The following is a 19231-nucleotide window of genomic DNA, read 5'->3' as shown; positions in this document are numbered from 1 at the left end:
ATTATATCTGGACCCTCCAGTATCCTTCTTTTTAAACTCTGTGTGACAAAATCAGGCCTGGCATAAGGTACTTCAGGTAGACCCTACAGAATGAGAGTTGTTCAAGGAAACTCAGACCTGCTGATGCGCGATTTTCAATATGAATGAGCGCCTTTGTCATGAAAAAAAAAAAAAACCAAAACATTTTACTTGAAAGAATGACTGACAGACTGACTCTCAAACTATCTTATTCAGATGTGGGAGTTCCACCAGACCTTTTCTTAAAAATGAATGAAGTGAGCTTGTCACTTCAGGGAAAGTCGCTGCCAATGTTGCCTAAGATAAAATGCAAGCTTCCAAGTGAATGTGGGAAGACTTGTATCTGCTATCATGAGCTTGTCAGCTTCCGAATACTTACTTTTCTAATAAGATTGATGGTAATGTTAATGAATGTGATTTTTTTTGGATTGTAGAATGAAATCTGTTAATATTTGGAAGGTCAGCATGAGACCAGTGAATGGGCATTTCTCCAATGACCAAAGCATGATGTTACAAATCATGAATAGTAAAAGACCCATTTAAAGTGTAACTTAGACCAATGGATTATATGGAAAAAAAAAATATGGAAAGTTCATTGATATGGTTCTAGACTCCACATGGCAACTAACCATTCTGAAATCACTTGTCAAGTTTCGAATATCAAAGAAGAATCCCCAAATTATCTGCAAAAACCATTAAAATATTTCTCCATTTCCCAACTATATCTCTGAGCAAAGGCAGACTTTATATACTTCAAGAAAACAGCATATTGCAATAGATTAAATGCAAAATCAGATAGGAGAATCAAGTTGTCTTCTAAGATGTAAAGAAGATATGCAAAGATATAAAACAATGTCATTCTTCCTGATATTTTGTTTTTGAAAATTTTTCATAAATATGTTATTATGTTAACATGTAATGGGGTTACTTTTGTTATTTTTCAGTGATTTAATAAATCAATATTTTAAAAACATGTTTTAATTTCTTATATGGTAAATATCAGCAGGTGTAGTCTATATAAACTAGATCTATTTGTAGTCCTCAATGATTATTTTAAGAGAGTAAAGAGATCTAAGGCCAAGAAGTTTTAGAATCACTGCTATAAATGTTTGAGAGAGAGACAAGCAGAGAGCAAATGAGAGTAAATTGAAGCTCCTTGCGACAAGCACAGAAAGTAAGTCCTACTGCACTCTATTGGTCAGTTCACATGAGGAACATTCTGGAATATCTTGTCCAACTCTGAGCATCACACTCTAATAGGGATGCTGACAAATTGCTGGCACCACCCAAAAAGAGTAACTGGACTATTAAAGACTATGAAAACTATGTCTCATTGAGCAAGAGAAATAATTTGGTAAATTTACCCTGGAGAAAAGCAAAAATAAAAATAAAAACTAATCTTATGAAATCACAATAGCTTCTTCAAATCTCTGAAAGGTTATCAGATAAAATTGAAACCACAGGAATGTATAAAAACAGTCCCAAATGTGCATTTCGTTCTACCCAGGATTTTTTTGTTTGTTTGGTTTCTTCTCATTTCCTTCTTTTTTTCATCTTTCTTTTTCTAGTTTTCCTTCATTTTCTTACTCTCTCCCCTTTCCTTCTTTTCATTTTTCTCCCTTAATTATTCACAATAGATAACAGACATCTTTTTTTTAAGTTTTATCTTTCCTTTCTTACAAAAGTGAGTGAAGGAAGAGAAGAAGAAACAGAAGAGGAGGAGGAGGAAGAAGAGAAGGACCCTGGCTGGTGTTGCTCAATGGTTAGAACATCTGCCTGTGCACTGGAGGGTCTCAGGTTTGATTCCTGGTCAAGGGCACATCCCTGAGTTGCAGGTTTAATCCCTGGCCCTGATTAGGGTGCTTTTGGGAGGCAACTAATCAATGTGTCTCTCTCACATCGATGTTTCTCTCTTTCTTACCACTCACCACTCCTTTCTACTCTGTAAAAATCAACAGGAAAAATATCCTCGGGTGAAGACTAACACAAGAAGAAGAGGAAGAAGAAAAAGGAGGAGAAGGAGGAGGAGGAGGAGGAGGAGGAGGAGGAGGAGGAGGAGGAGGAGGAGGAGGAAAAGGAGGGTAGCTAATCAGCAAATGAATAAAAGGTGAAATGGAGCTATCCCCATGGAGACACATTACACGGCTTTAAAGACAAGGAGAAAGGTGGATGGTAGTTGGTGGAGAACCCAGACTAATTACTTATTCTTTTCTATTTCATGGTTATCATAATTTGAATGATGAACTAGACCAATCTCTTCTCACACACACTAGAATTAATAAGTAATGCCGTTACTAGACAAGAAACATTGAACTTCTACATCACTTGATTTCTCTAAGAACAAAATGCCAGAGATAAAGATTATAGAGAATATCACAACTTTTGATGTGGATACTAGCACAGCTATAATTGATCTTTTGATTCATAGTCATAATACAACTATTATTTTATCATAATAATATCAACTAGCATTTGCTGATCATGCATTATGAGTGTTCATTGTTTTAAAGACACATATAACACATTTATTTAATCCTCACAACTTCCCTTTTTGCAGAAACTGAGATAGAGAGAGTTGAAGTAACTTGTTCACATTCACCCAGCAAATAAGTGTTGGAGCCAAGACTCTTTAGGAGTGTTACTCCTTGGCTCATCCCAGGCAAAGCAGAGAAAAACTAAATTGAATGGGTCAAGAACAGGAAAGGTGAAGTAATTCTGAGGTTGCCAGGACACTTCCATTTCAGAAAAGTTCTGGCATGAAAGGGGAACAAACTGGCCTTTAGGTACTCTCGGTTCCTTTTTCCTAGTGGCTCAGGAACAGACAATGGTTTTCCCTGAGCCAAATGGACTAGGCCCTGCTGGCACTAACCACATAATTATGTTCTTTGAAATTCTAGTTGTCTGGTGGCTGGAGCATTGAGGTTCACCTGAAGAACCCTGAGAACTGCTGAAGAGCAGAAAGCAAAAAGTTTTTCTTATAAATGGTCCTCCCAATCTGATTCCATATCTGCACACCTTTACAGCAGTTACTGAGTGCCTTCCTATTCATGATTTCTTTTCATTTTCACAACAAGCCTAAGGTAGACAGGGAGGTGTTGTGACCTCTGGATCTTTGCACATCCTGTTCCTCTTCTTGAACATTCTTTCTCCTCCCCCTGGTCTTATGTTATTGCTTAGTCATCTGGCTTATGATTTCTTATGTTTTAGAGAGGAAAATAGTGTCTCAAACAAATACCTTTCATTGGTTCTGGACTAGATGAGATAATAACCTATGTCTCTTAAGGGGAATAAACATCCATATCAGCCCAGCCTTGGCTGCTTGGGTAAACTGGAAATACTCAAGGATAAGAATCCAAGCTACTTAGAACTTTACAAGCCTCGTATCAGTTGGGGGTAGATTTATTATCATTGTTACGGAGTAAGAAATGTATTATAAAAACTAGACCTTACACAATTATGGGAGACGCTGGGGAAGTGAAAGTCTTAAAGGAATATCTGAAAGATCAGAAAAGGAGTCAGTAAATCTGAAAAGTTAAGCATCTGCAGCCACCAAAGTGAGCTACCAAAGGGGTAGTGCATGAACAGGTCTGTGGGAAGCCATCACCTCTTGGGAGTCTGTGGGATCCAAGTATGAGGTGGCAGGCCTGGAGCTGCTGGATGTCAAGAGGAAGAGCCAGGTGAGCTGAAGGCTACCAGGTACCTCTGCACCTGTCATCACATCTGACCACAATGACCTTTAGGGAGTAACAGTGGCTGCTGCTTCACTTCTGCCTTCCAAATCTTGTACAAGTTCCTCTTTTGCTCAACTCTGGCCTGGAACCATAAAGGGAACCATATGTAGTTCCCAGCTAAGCCAAGTTGACACAGCGAAATCCAGAACACACTTTTGAGCAGAAAAAGGCAAACTAAAGTAAGGGTCACTAATGTGGGAGGGGATGTCCCATTAGAGTCACCCTTGACTCCTCATATCTCCCACATGCCCAGTTTTTCATCAAATTCTCTAGCTTTGATCGGCACAATGACACACACATTTATCACCTCTTCTCTATCACCGTGGTCATCACCGGAGTTCTGATTCTCTTTACCATTTTTCTTAAAAAGTGAATGTTTTTCGTGTCCTCTATTCATGCTGCTCTCTCTGGCCTATGCATTCTTTGCATTTGATACCTCTCCCTAGAACGCTCTTCTCCTTTATACTTCAAGTATCCATTTAAATATTACTTCCTTTTGGACGAATTTTTGAATCCCTCCAAAAATCTGATTTAGGGGCTTCTCTATTTTAGCATTTATTACACTTTAAATATTATTTAATTATCTTTTTTCTGCATCTTCACCTACTAGTGCCTTGCATATAGGAACTCAATAATTGTTAGGTGGTTGACAGAATGAATGAATAAATGAGTAATAAGTCTCTCCATTTCCAGTATATCTTCCCTTTAATATATTCTATATTCTACATAGAAATCGATGTTTTTGAAAGCTTAAACTTCTTCCGTGGGCTAGTCATTGCCAGTGGAATAAAATTTAGAAACTTCATCTGGGCATTCAAGAGCCACCACATGTGATCCCAGCCTCTTTTCTAAATATTTCCCATCAGTCCTCTACATGTTTTCCTGCAGACAACCAAACTGAACTGTAGGTTCTTCCCTGACAAAGAGTAATTATTTGCCATAATAATCTCAAACGAACAGCCTTTATTTATTAAGCACATATTATTTACTAGGCACCATGATAAACATTTTATATATGATATTTTATTGAATCATCAAAATAAGAGATGAGAATGCATTCCTCATTCTAGACATAAAAACACTAAAGTTCAGAAGGATAAGTCACCTGCCCGAGGTCACACAGCGAGGAAATGATAAAACCAGTGCTTAAACTCATATATTATCTGATTCCACAGTCAAGATTATAACCACTCTACTGAATTGCATCCTTCTTTAAGCGGCTCTCAATAACTGTCTGTTTAAATGATTAATTAGGTGCTTACCAAATGAAATACTTGGAATAGTTTATCATTTGAATTCTCAAACAGCTTTATTGGGGAAGAACTACTATTTCCAGATTATAGATGATAAAAGTGAGACCCAAAGAGGAAGTAACTTAGTGGGGGTCACATAGATCAAAAGGGCAAAACTGAACTTGAAGCCTGATCTGCCTGCCGACAGAGCTGGAGGACCTAATCACTGTCAAAATCTCGGCTAACCTCTTGTCTAAGTGTCCTATGGGTAAGGGGACAGTTCTCAGGGAGGCTAAGTGACAGCCCCGAGGGTGGTACACTAGGACTCTGGCTTGCTGTCCGGTGTGTTTTTATCATAAGATCTGTCTCCTTCCCTGACCAGAAATTGGTCCTAGGCCACAGCATGATAAGAGCCAAGTCTTGCCGACCAGACAGTGGGAGCACGCCCAGCCCGCTCAGCCTTTGCTCGTTCTGTACCCCCTGCCTATTAAAATTCAATTTCACTCTGCTGGCCCTCAAGCCATCTGTTTCCTGTTTTCTAAGAATACAGGGAAGAGTGAATCAGGGAGATGTTGTGCCTGCCTTCCAGGAGCTTCAAAATAAAGAGTGGCAGTGCGGACAGGAACACCGTGACCATGAAACAAAGGTTCCATGAAAACAAGCACACAGGGCTTTCCATTCACACCGCTGCGGAGCCGGGGAGTCCTGAAAGCCGCAAGCTTATCCCGAGCTGGTTCTAGGGAAATTATCACCTTCCTGGAGAAATTTTAAGAGCTGAAATGCTGCAAGAGGAACCCATCCACCCAGAAACTGGGCATTGGGTGGGGCTAGGGCGCCGCATGAAGGCATGGAGGTAGGAAAGGCATTTCAGAATGAGATGCAATTTTTTTTTCATGTATTTAATCCCTTTTTTTTTTTTTAGGATTGTTTTATTCCTGTAGAAAATGCCATTGGAATTTTTTTTATTATTATTGCTTAAAGTATTACAAAGGGTATTACATATGTGTCTTTTTTTTTTTTTTTCCGCCCTTGACAGTCCCCTGGCCTCCCCTACCCCCCAGTGTCTTATGTCCGTTGGTTATGCTTATATGCATGCATACAAGTCCTTCGGGTGATCTCTTACCCCCCTCCCTCCTGCCCCCCAAATCCTCCCCGGCCTTCCCGCTGCAGTTTGACAATGTGTTTGAGGCAGCTCTGCCTCTGTATCTATTATTGTTCAAAAATTTATAATGGTCTCTATTATCCATGAATGAGTGAGATCATGTGGTATTTTTCCTTCAATGACTGGCTTATTTCACTTAGCATAATGCTCTCCAGTTCTATCCATGCCGTTGCAAATGGTAAGAGTTCCTTCTTTTTTACAGCAGCATAGTATTCCATCATGTAGATGTACCGCAGTTTTCTAATCCATTCATCTACTGATGGGCACTTAGGCTGTAATCACTTCTTTTTTAAAAAAAACATCCTTAGGATGCACTTAGTGACCCAGGAATTGTATGAGAGCTTAAAACAGAAGAGCTTAACCTAAATTAACCGTGATAAACATTTTGTATACGATATTTTATTGAATCATCAAAATAAGAGATGAAAATGCATTCCTCATTCTAGTCATAAAAACACTAAACTTCAGAAAGGATAAGTCACCTGCCCAAGGTCACACAGTGAGTAAATGATAAAACCAGTACACAGGACTTTCCATTCACACCGCTGTGGAGCCAGGGAGTCCTGAAAGCCGCATGCTTATCCCGAGCTGGTTCTAGGGGAAATTATCACAGGGAGAGAATGTCTACGCTGATATCTGAAGGTAGGAGATTGGGTAAAGACAGGGAGAGCATTGTAGGTGTGTGCAAATAGCAGGTGCGAGAGCCCTGAGGTGCGCGAGAACATAGTGCATTGGAGGAACCAAAAGAAGATCTGAGACTTGGAATGACTCAATATTTTGAATCACGGAGAGATGTTATCATGAAATGAGGTAACGGATTGGTTAACAAGCACCAAATCACAAAAAGCCCTTCAATTCACTCTATGGATTTTTATCATTAGGATGTGGCACTTTTAAAATTTGACCCCAAAATCTTTGATGCTTCTCCCATGGAGAGGAACTCTAGGTCACCAACCTGAAATCCAGGTTCCGTGATGAGGTGCCAAATTCTGGGCTCAGGTCTTAAGAGGAGGCAGCTTCTGCTTCCTGTCTTTTGGAACTCAGCCACCACGTGGTGAGGAAGCCCCAGCAGACCGCAGAGAGGCCCACATGGACAGGCCATATGGCCAGGAACCGAGGTCCCTGACCCTTAGCCCCAGGTGAGCTTGCAGATAACAGCCAGCACTGACTTGCCAACCATGTGAGTGAGCCATCTTGGAAGTGGATTCTCCATTGCCTAGTCAAGTCACTTCAGCCAATGTTGCAAGAAGAAAAGATGAGCCCTTCCGGCTGAGCTGGGCCCAAATTGTAAAGTCTTGATGTAAACAAATGATTGTTATTGTTTTCAAGACAGTCAAGTTTGGAGCATAGTCATGCATTGTTAACCGTGGGGGTAGGTTCTGAGAAGTGAGTGGTTAAGCAATGATTCTGTTGTGCGAACACTGTAGTGTGCACTTTCACAAACCTACTAGTAAATGGTCTAGCCGACTACACACCTCGGCCACCTATGGCATCTAGGCTACAAGCCTGTACAGCATGTTACTTCTCTGCACACTGTAGGCAATTATCACAGAATGGTATTTGTATATCTAAACAAACATAGAAAAAGTATGGTACCAAAGTTTAAAAAACTGGTGTAGAGCACTTACCATAAATGGAGCTGGCGGGATTGGAAGTTCCTCTGGGTGAGTCAGTGAGTGAGTGGTGAGTGACTGTGAAGGCCTAGAACATTCCTGTGCTCTACTGTAGACTCTGTAAACACTGTCCCACAAGCCCGCCCCCTACTTCCTCCCACGGTGGTCAAAATAGAACATTGAAGCTGTCCGTGTGGGCTGGATTGATTGGAAATATCGAGGAGAAACTGGCTGGGTAATAGTGCCTGCCAGGGGGGAGTGAAAGGTGGCCTGTGGATCAGTAGGAATAAGAAACCAAGATGGAGAGGTAATGGAACATAGGGGCTTGCCATGGCGGTGTGGCTTGGGCTGGTGCATGTTGGAGATGAGCAAGACTAATTTAAAGCCACCCTGTGTAAGACCTTCGTGCTCCCGCTGGGGGCTGCAGCCTTGGTGCTCTGATTGGTTAGGATTCCTGCTAGGAGTGGAGACTGGCTTTTAGCAATAGTTTCAGTGAACGTAGGCAAGTTTTGCTGGGAAAATGTCCAAGGCATTGGGGTCTTCAGACGTTGGGCTTAGAATCATTCTACTCAAGTCTTACTGCCTCTCAAGATTAAGGAGCCCCCTACCATCTCAATCTCCTGTAGAATTAATAGGCTGAAGGGGCCAGGAGGGCCGTGCTGATTCCAAGTCTAGATTTCCGAGTTCCAGTTTCTTCACATCTTCTTCAGCCCCACGGTCCCTCCCATAGAGTCAATCCCTTTCCTTCCTTCCTGGAGTCCCAGGAGTCCCTGGCCTCCCAGTGTCATGCCTTACTACTCTCCATGCACAGGGCTGAGCAAATCCAACCACGCCACTTCCCTGCCTAAAACCTATCATGGATCCCCCTGTCTTGGGTTTCAATCCAAAGTCAAGGGGCACAAGGCCACACAACCTGGCACTTGACCACCTTCCTTGCTTCCCACGCAGTCCAATCACACCAGCCATGCCGAACATCCTGGACAGTGTGTAGGGATGTGGAGGCTTTTCACACTTCTGTGCCTTTAGCCCAAACACCCTTTCTTCTCTGCCTGTTAAATAACCATTTATCTTTCAAAACCATACTCAGGCAATTACTTCTAAGAAGCCATCCCTGAGAGTCTCTCCTCCTTCTCTCGTTCTGATGTTATGCCTCTCTCACTGTATATGTTACACAGTGCTGTATTTACCCACTGGGTGTGTCTTCCCTATTAAAAGTCCAGATGCCGGTGGCTGGGGTTGCGTCTTATTCATCGTCACCACCGATTCTTACCATGGCATTTGGTATGTGGTAGGTTCCCTGTAAGGTTCTGATACATAGACTGTTCAAAGTGAAGCTCTTTGTTACCATTGAACTATAGCTTTCAGGAGACTTCTTATTGTTTATGTATGTACATGAGTTAACCAACTACAGTGACAAGCAGAACTCAAAATCTGACAATCTATATAAATATATAAAAGCATAATATGCAAATTGACCAGACTGTGGAATGACCAGTTGGCTATGACACACACTGACCACCAGGGGGCAGATGCTTAACGCAGGAGCTGTCCCCAGCCCAGAGGCCCTGATTGCCCGATGGGGAATGGGGAACCAGGGGTGGGTGGTGGCTGACACAGGTGGTGTTGGGACCCCAATCTCCCAGGCAACCAGAGGTATGATGATGGAGGATGGGGCCAGCTGCTGGCAGCCAGGGAAGATCAGCCCTGATCACAGGCCAGGCCTACGGATCCTACCCGTGCACAAATTTCGTGCACCAGGCCTCTAGTTGCTTTTTAAAGGCTGTTTCATTTGATCCTGGCAACATGAAGCCTCTCTCAAGTCCCCAGACCCACACATAGACCAGTACAGAAGTCTCAAAAAAAAAAAAGGAAATATTAGAGCTTCTCTTGATATTTTTTATCTCAGGTTTTTAAAAGTTTTATTTTTTTATATTTTATAATGCACTTGACGGTATTTGCAAATAAGGAAACATCTACTATCGAGGAGTATTTACAATTATCTCACTGATAGAACACATGATCCAGAACGTCTGGAGACATTGTGGTAGGAAACACGGCTCCACGTCCCAGCACTTGTGCAAGAAAGGCAGTGTAGCCTCCCAGCTGAGTTGCAGGGAGCGTGTTTTATAGTTTGGTGACAAATCCCTGGCTTAAATTCCCAACTCCCCATTTTTCCTATTCCTGTTTCCCAATTACTTGTTGTGGTGGTGGTAGCTGCTAGCATGTACTGAGTGCTTGCCAGGCACTGTGTTAAGCATATTCATGCATTATCTCATTTAATAATCATAATAACTCTATGAGGTAGACGCTATAATCCTTGATTTACAAATGAGGAAATGCAAGTGAAAAAACCAGCCCAAGGTCACAGAGGCTCCTGGGATAAGTAGTGTGGGGTTGAAGGTCAGTTCTGGATTCAGACATGGACTTTGGCATTCACGGTGCTGTCTCTACTTCAAGGTCAGTGACATGTTGTTTTAATGTTAGTCTAACCCTGTTACGGTCCTCCCAGCCAGAGGTGAATGAATGAAGCATGATGCATAGGGGATGCTGCATTTCTGAAGGATGTTGTACGCCTCGCAGTACCAATGAGAAACTGCTCCTATAAACAGCATAATCCTTCGACACCACTATTCTGGTGTGGGGAGCCTGAACTCAGGCCCTGTTCCTCATTACTCAGTCCCTGGTCCCAGAACTCAGGCCCTGGTTGGGCACCATATATGGGGAGCCGGCACGGCCTTGGCATACTCAGCCCCAGGGCGCCTTATGTGCCATGCTAGCTCAGCCTGGTTCAGTGACCCTGAGTGGGGGTGATGAAAGGTTTAGAAAAGACAGACATGAGAATGAAAGCTGGGTTTTGGTGGGACGCTGCTCCTCTGATAGACAGCACCAGCGCCCACAAGCCGTCTTTATTTTGTAGTAGATGCCACGAGGCAAAGTAAGGGTGTGATCAAGATGTTTACAACATTCTCGTTGGTTTCAATCCTACTCAACTGCATGCACCTGAACTCTACCAAGCCCACATTACTCAGGCACATGAGCCACGTGTTCGAACCATAGGTTCAAGCTCACAACTATAGGTGTTGGCTATAATTGTGCTGGGAAGGCTCTGCCCTCCAGCTGGGACTTGCACGTGGCAATGAGGGGACTGTGCCCTCTCATCAGTCCAAGGCTTGAACCTGTCCAAAACACTGTAGCCGTGCCCCATACCCTGGCACCACCCCATCATGGCCAGGTGTCCAAAATCGTTAGCAGTAAGTACATCAGTGTATAAAGTGAGCCTCAAGTGGAAAGTGAAGTAAACCAGCGTGCCTTAACTTCTGATGGTGCAACCTCACCAAATTGTTTACTAAATGTGTTGACAGAGAAAACGAAGGGAGGGTGAGGGACCTCCCAAAGCAGGTAGCAAGACAAGCACTAGAGTGGCTGACCGTGGCTCTCACAAGCTGCTCCTCCCGCAGCCCCGACACAGGTCCTGGGCATCGCTCTCCACGTACTGGTCTCCTCGATTCCTGCCTCCGTGGATCCAGTCCCTCAAGGGTAACACCAAACAGGGCTCACCTTCTCACCTAGCATCTGTGTCTTGCATATGGTTAGCCAGCTTTCCCCTCCCCCAGCTGCCGATTGGCATATGACACCACTCCACTCCCCCCCAGGAAATGCTTAGCAAGGAGAGAGGGCAGCAATCCAGAATCCCTGGGATGATGACACAATGACGTGGCCAAGGTCACTGTGAAGGGTCAAGCTTTGTGTGTGTCCATTGGTGTATGGAGGAGCCCACTGGGTTCAGACCTGACTTGGCCGTAGGAGCGCCAGGTTCCTAATGTCCCTGAGCAGCTTAGCGGAGACCAGGTGCCCTCTTTTCCTCCCCTCTTCTCCTGGAGGCATGCGGTCTGGCTGGGGCTGCCGCAGCCGTTTCCCGGGCATCCAAGCTGGGGTTGATTTATTTCTGGTGCCCAGAGTGTGGCTGGCCAAGAAACCCAGTGAGGAGGACACCCCATCCTGCTGCTGGGAATAGAACTAGGAAGCATTTTGTCTTCCTCTGAGCCCAAGCTGTGATGCGACAAAGCCTACAATGACCACAGATCAGGATGCTCTGTAGAAGGCAGCAGAGAATGGGGAGGTAGCTAGAGGACAATGTAAAATAAAGGAAATCCTTTGTCTGGCTTGGGTTGCTTTTAACTGGAGACACTAGAGCTTGTTTTATGCTCATGGGATTGATCTCATTGAGAAAAAAACATGAAGGTATGGAGAGAAAGGGAGTCATTTTGGAAAAATAATCCTTGAAAAGAGAGGAGTGGGTGGGATCCAAAGTGTGAGTAAAAGGGGCTCATCTTTTCTTAATAGGAAAACAATATTTTTTGGGGGGGCAGAGGGGAATCCACTTTGGGCAGGACTGCTCCAAGCAACCCTGGCCACAGTAGGTTTTCCAATCACTGTGTCAACAAAAGAAAAAAAATCCCACGTCTCTCCAAATGCTCCATGTGGAGTCCAATACTGCTCCACTGAGAACCAAGTGGCCACCTCCTGCCTGCTCCCTCTCCCCTGCCTGCCCCTGCCACTGGGAACCCAATCTCAGGGCAGGGTAATAGGGTTTTGAAACTGAGCAGCCGACAAAGGACTCTGAGGAAGGGTGATGCGGCAGAGCTCTGGGGACCCTGAATCAGAAGCAGCAGCCGGCAAAGCCCAATGGGGCTGCTGCTCTGCAGGCCGCCTGAAAACCAGGGCGACCTCCCAGGGGGAGTAGCGCCCCTGGCCCTGAGGACTTAATGGCCCATTGCCCTGATTCTGCCTGTGATAGACTAGCTTGCAGTGCCCACGGGAACAACTAGAAAGCGGGATAAAATGCAAGATTTTAAAAAATCTGCTTGAAATCATCAAAGAGCTACTGGGGCTTGAGGGACCAAGATGCTAGAGAGCAGGTGAGCCCCTTCTTCCTCCGAGACTCCATCTGCTAAGACCTCCCCAGGGGTTTTGTCTTCAAGTGTCAAACCTGCTGTTCAGATGGCTGTTCGTGAGCTGGTCCCGCCTGCCTCGGTCCTCATCTCTGCCTGCCCCTTACACTCCACATCCTAGGCACCAAATGTCCTCCGATCCTCACTGCACAGGCCTGTCTCCAGGGCCTTGCACATGCGCTCTTCCCATCCAGACACGCTCACCCACCCTCGACTCACCTGCCTCCTCTGTAGCCTCTAATCCAGTGGTTCTCAACCTTGGCTGCACATCAGAATCACCTGGGAATCTTTTTAAAATTCTGATTTCTGGGCCTCATCCTTCGGAAATTCTGTTTCTTTGTTTTGGGGTGGGGCCACAACATTAGTAACAAAGAAACAGAATTTCCAGAGGATGAGGCCCAGAAGTCAGGATTTTTAAAAGATTCCCAGGTGATTCTAATGTGCAGCCACGATTGAGAACCACTGCATCTTAGCTTTGATTTTTTTTTTTTGGAGGGGGGGCTTTTACTGATTTTTCTTCCCATCAATCTAGATCAGTGGTCGGCAAACTCATTAGTCAACAGAGCCAAATATCAACAGTACAACAATTGAAATTTCTTTTGAGAGCCAAATCTTTTAAACTATATAGGTAGGTACATTGTTATTAACTTAATTAGGGTACTTCTAAGCTGGCCTTTGCTAAAAACGTCCTCAATCTGATTGAGGTACGTTTGCTGAGGTCGACCCCTTCCAACTCTCCCATCCACACTTGTCTTGTATACTTGTTTCGTCTATCTCCTTTCATTCATCCTCTCTATATGTCCACACCCCACTTCTTCTAACGCCACTTCTTCAAAATAGACTCGCCCAGGCTGAAAACCGACTTCTGCGCATGGGCCACGAAGTTTCAATCACACTGTACGTGCACCCGCACATGGTATTTTGTGGAAGAGCCACACTCAAGGGGCCAAAGAGCCGCATATGGCTCGAGAGCCACAGTTTGCCAACCACTGATCTAGATTAACTGTCCCTCCTCCATGTGCAGTGGCACCTTACACCTCTGCCATGATAACAAGCATCACCCTGGACTGTAACTGCCCAATCCCTTGTCTGTCTGTAGCGATTCGGAGTTAAGAGCTGTTCCCTGTGCTGCTCATTGGAGACACAGAGGCTGCAAGAACCTGTGGACTGTAGGGCCTTCATCTGTGAATGAATGGTAGCCCTCCTGGCACAACACCTGTAGAACAGGAGGCATTTGTGCATCATTTCTTCATTTGAGCACAGAGTTAGGAGTCCAGAGGCCTGGGACAACTCCTAGACCTGCCATTAACTCTGGGATTACTGGTGACAAAGTCACCTCTCTTTCTTGGCTAGTTTTTCTGTCTGTATAGAAAGAGCACTGGGCCAGCCCCCGAATGGCCCTTCCAGCTCTTTCTCTCCTTCTGCAGCGAAGGTGAGGGAGACCGGAGCCCTCTCCCGCGGTGCTGGCTCCCAGCCTCTCGCTGTGAGTCCGCTGTATGCAGCCAGCCTGACACTCTCTGGTAACCTACAAGGACATTCTGAGAAAATGCAAACTTCACTCTTTGGCAACAGGGAGCCTGTGTGAAAGGAGGCTTGGGGTGAGGCCTGGAGATACTTGCCCAAAGCCAAATCCCAGACAAATAGGACTTCAGTTCTCTGGGCCATGTCCGCTATCCTTCCCGAGGAGAGGCCCATGTCTTAAAGGCACACCCACTGACTCCAACCACAGTGCGTCCTACCTCCCATCCCCATCCCATCTCCTCTCTGCTGGGTCCCATCATGGTCAAAACAAGTTTAGAATAAGCAGCCTGCCTGCAGGCTAGACCTTTAAGCAGGCTATGTGGGTTGGTAGATGGGAGTGCACCACTCTGGGACACGCAAGGCCAAGTCTACATCGACCTCTGCAAAGAACTGCTCTATGATGCAGCCCCGAGGGTATCCCTGTTCCTCTCTAGACCTCAGTTTCCTCTGCGGTAGGAGGATCAGGTTCCTATGAACTGGGGCTGTTCTCCCGTTGCCTCTGGCTCTAACATCCTCAGATTCTATGACTGCTTTGCAGGCCGTCCCTGACTACCCTCAAAACAAAGCCCAGAGGAACATGCCAGTGGCCACATTCCAACCCCACCTTGCTTCTTGGCTATTTGACAGGGCTTTCACCGCTCTCCCAGATGAGCCTCCAAATAGTCCTGAGGAACCATTTAAGGGGCACGTAGAATCGGCAATTTATGAAAGCCTTGGTTCCCAGGCTTATAAGATGGGGGGAATGAAAAAGGCACCAGCCTAAGCAAGAGAAAAGGTGGGCTCCACCACATACAACCTCAGAGACGACTCTCACAAACATTACATGAGGGAAGGAGCCAGCCACACCCTGTGGAGGATCCCATTCCTGCGATGTTCTGGAAGAAGCCAAGCCGATCAATAGTGGCAGGAAGCAGGCCAGGTATGCCCGTGGCTGCTGGTGGAAGTGGGGATTAACTGCCATGGAGCACGGGGGAACTTTGCAGCTGGAATTGTTTTAGACCTTAATTAAGGTGGTGATCTAACAAGTGTATTCATTGCCAAAATGCACCAAACCCTGCCCTGAAAACCAGTGCACTTTATTGTAGGAACTTATGTTTTAAGAAAGTTGATTTTAAAGTATTTTTTAAATTACCAAGCTAAACAGAAAAGGTGCTTTAGAGAGAGAAGGAGAATAGTGTAAAATAGGAAAACCAAATTTAACATTAAAAGGGCCGATGTCCTGAATTGCAGGTACTTTTCTCGAAGCAAGCTGCTTCTTACTTGAGCCCTCTGCATACCTGGGCTCCAAGAAGAGAAGCAGTAGAGACTGATTTGAATCTTTGGTTGATTGATTGATTGAAAAAGCAACTCCAGAGCTGCCAGTGAATAACAGAGCCGATGAGGGAGTTCACGGAGGGGCCAGACTTGCTTGTGGATGAGACAGACACCCCAGGCCAGCGCTTCTCAGCTCAGCTGTGGGGAAGGGCTGAGTTTTTGTTGTTGTTGTGGCTTGTTTTGTAAAGTAAAAGAATCACCTGTGCTAGAGGTCACAGTATCCTCTACACGTTTCTCAGTGTATGAGCTGGCCTGGTGGCAGACTGTTGCAAACACACACAGACTGGCCCGGATGCCCCCTCTCCCCGCCCCCAGCACTGCCCCAGAGGGTTCCCAGAACTACACGGGGAGAGACTGAGGTCCCGTGTCAGCAGAGAGGCAGGAGCCAAAGACAACTGGGTTACGAAGCTGGACGTGGCCTTGTTCGCACAGTGGATGGTGAGTCGGAGGAAGTGTGCTCAGGGGGAGTTTAGAGAAGGTATGTGAGTCAACCAAGCACTGCTGGGGACAGCTCCATCTGGCAGCGCGGGCAGCATGGTGAGGGACAGAGTGTCCCGAAGCACGGATGGATGAGGAGCCTGCTGCAGCCACGCAGGTGGGGGACGACCGGGATCTGAACTGTCCTGGCAGCTGCGGAACTGGGAAAGGGAGTGGTGAGCAGGGCTGGGAAGGAAGGTCTGTGGCTGGTGACAGACCGGGGAGGCGCCTGGGAGATGAAGACAGGGTCAGAGCGGGTGCTTTGGCCCAGGAGGAGGCAGGCATTCGGAGGACTGAGAAGAAAAGGAAGGAAGCGGGTGTCCGGGGTCTCCATTTGCTCTGGGAAATAGGAAGTAGGCTCTTGGGTGGGCCCAGCCTGGGCCGGCGGTCTCAGAGGGCTGCCTGCCTGCCTTGGCCTCTGGCCCAGTAATCCTTGACCCACTGCCGCCCATGGTGCCACCCACAGTGCCAGAGGGGGTGGGACAAAGCTCAGGCTTCTGCGTGCTGTTGTCGGTGCCTGGCTTGCCGGCATCCTCCCACTCATATTCCCCCTATTCCCCTTCCAGGCCCAGCACAGATGTCACCCGCAGGATAAACTCCCTGCCTGCTGCCCCGCTCCCGAGGTGTCAGCACACCGGCACATCACGGGCCCGCGGCTCCTGTGCTGGCCTGCCACCACTGTGGCATCGCTGTAGGGGCGTCTCCCACTGCTTTTCCAACCTTTAGCCCCGAGTCGGATGGAGGCCATGTGCACTGGGCTCAACAGGTGTGGAGCGAACGAGAGCCAGGGGTCACGTGTTTCCTCTGCCCTGATACACCTGTGGCCCATCATTTGAACCTTCCCACTTCTCCCAGCCCAGGTACTGTAAGGGCTCCTCTCGGAACGAAAAAGCAGTTGCTGCCCAGAACTGCTTCTATTGAGAAGCAGGCTGCCAGCAGAACTTCCCTGGGTGTAGCCACCAATGCCCAGAGCAGGTTCATCTTAAAAGGCTGTACGTTCACAAGCTGGACAAACCCTGATCTGACCGGGGAGCTGGGAAGTCACCACCTTTTGTGTGAGAACAAGAAGCGAAAGAGAAGCTGGGATCCTTCAGCTCTGCTGGTGCTGAAGTCACTGGGCTGGGGAAAGGTGGGATGATCACAGACCAGCGGATGGAAGCTCAGGTTCCATGTGGGGCTGCCAGTCCCTGGGGACAGGAGCAGTGGGCCAGGACAGCCTGGGGTTTCTGGGCTGGTCCATTCGGCTGGTGCCTTGCCATAGAGCAGGGTTAGGGAATGTCCAGCCGGCGGGCCGTATAAGGGCCCGAGAAATCATTTTGTTGTAGACGGTGGGAATAGCGTCTGTTGTCTGACTCGTGGAGTCAGACTAAACCTGGGTTCAGCAACCTCAGTACTTGGGTTCTCCCTAGGAAAGAATTCAGAGCAAGACCCAAACTGTAAGAGAACGCTTGGTAAATTAGAGGTAGAAGTCATTCCGAGAAGAAATGGGCTTAGGAAACAAGTTCTAGAGTAAAGGAAGGGCTTTAGGAGGCTAATGGTAAAGGGCCTGGAGAAGGAAATGGAGAGAGAAGAGAAAGGCACGGTGTGCTCCCTGGAGGGAGAACGCACTGGGGCCTCCATCCTAAGGCTTTTAAGGGCTGAGATTTTAGGGGCGGTCCTGGGGGAAGATCTCAATAGAATATTCAGTAGTTTTCCAGGTGTGTCCTTTTGGAGGTTGGTCTCCACTGGTTGATTGGCCAGCACCAGGGTGGGGTCATTATTCCATACAGCTGGTCCTGTCTTCAGCCGTGGCTGGTTTTGTTGCCTATCTGGGCCTGGAGTTGAAATACAACAGAGGCCTAGATGTTATCTCCAGGGAGGAAAGGTCAGGGGGTCCAAACCTCATGACCAAGTAATATGGTAGGGGAGGAGAAGTCGCCCTGGGGGAAGATTCCCCCGTACAATTGACTGTCCATTGTTAGGCACCTGGGGCTCTCTATCCTGGTGACCTTCTTGGCCCATCCTCCTTGCTCTGCTCACGTCTGTCTAACTGCCTACAGCAGTTTGGTCTGGCCCTGCCAAGGCATTAGGGTTGAGTTAATTAAACGTTTGACCAAATATAGCAGGCTAATTTTTAAGTTGATAGTTTCATATGGCCCGAGAATGATGTTCTAAATATCTAAGTGGCCTTGGCAGAACAAAGGTTCCTCCCCACCACTGCTAGAGAGGATGTTACGTGTTTTGAGTATCATCTCCTCCCACACCCTTTTAGGAGAAGGATTTTAATCTGAGAAGAGGCTTCTGCAGCTCCGAGTCTAAAGGGATTGAGACCTCAGAGCAGTGGTTCTCAACCTTGGCTGCACATCAGAATCACCTGGGAATCTTTTTAAAATCCTGATTTCTGGGCCTCATCCTCCGGAAATTCTGTTTCTTTGTTATGGGGTGGGGCCACAACATTAGTAACAAAGAAACAGAATTTCCAGAGGATGAGGCCCAGAAGTCAGGATTTTTAAAAAATCCCAGGTGATTCTAATGTGCAGCCAAGGTTGAGAACCACTGCCTCAGAGGGAAGTGACAAGAACAAAAGAAGCAGAAATTTTAGCTCAGCTGCTGAGCGTGGCTCAATGGTTGAGTGTCAACCTATGGACCAGGAAGTCACGGTTCGATTCCCGGACAGTGCACTTGCCGGGGTTGCAGGCTCAATCCCCAGTAGGGGGCAGCCAGTTAATGGTCCTCTCTCATCATTGATGTTTCTATCTCTCCCTCTCCCTTCCTCTCTGAAATAAAAAATATATATATATACATATATTTTTTTAAAGCAGAAATTTTAGTTGGGAGCAGGGATTCCTAGACATGAAATGTTCAGTAGTAAAACCAGGACAGTCCCCGGCAGCTGGGACGGTTGGTCAGCCTAGTTGGAAGAGACCTCTGAGATCACTGCCTAACCCTCTCATAAAATGTAGTCCCAGCGAGGGCAAGCGACTTGGCCAAGTTCACACCGAAGCGGAGCAGGTCTGGGGCTGCCACCCAGATCTCCCGTTTGCCCTGCAGGCCCTTCCCTCCACGGCCATTTCTGTGGGCATCCTCCTGCCACTCGCCTTCCTCATTTCCACGACTATGGCTACTTCCCTGGTGCCACCCTAAGCAGGGGCCATCTGACCGCCTTTTAACTGCTCCCTGTTGGGCAGGAGGGATGCCAATGCCCCACACTGCAGTTCCCACGACGGGGGTG

General features: G+C 46.6%; 1 long non-coding RNA gene across 1 annotated transcript in view; it reads left to right on the top strand.

The window, feature by feature from the left end:
- The first annotated feature begins 3700 nt into the window (after positions 1 to 3700).
- The window catches only part of LOC118658877, a 76026-nt gene continuing 60495 nt past the window's right edge, over positions 3701 to 19231 (top strand). Inside the window, exon 1 of the long non-coding RNA XR_004968395.1 lies at positions 3701 to 5834. This is a non-coding gene — a long non-coding RNA (uncharacterized LOC118658877). The remainder of the gene's footprint in view (positions 5835 to 19231) is intronic.

This window comes from Myotis myotis, unplaced genomic scaffold (assembly GCF_014108235.1).
Source record: "Myotis myotis isolate mMyoMyo1 unplaced genomic scaffold, mMyoMyo1.p scaffold_m19_p_6, whole genome shotgun sequence".
Taxonomy (NCBI): Eukaryota; Metazoa; Chordata; class Mammalia; order Chiroptera; family Vespertilionidae; genus Myotis; species Myotis myotis.
Note: the sequence above shows the minus strand (reverse complement) of the source record. Positions and strands in the feature narration are given on the sequence as shown.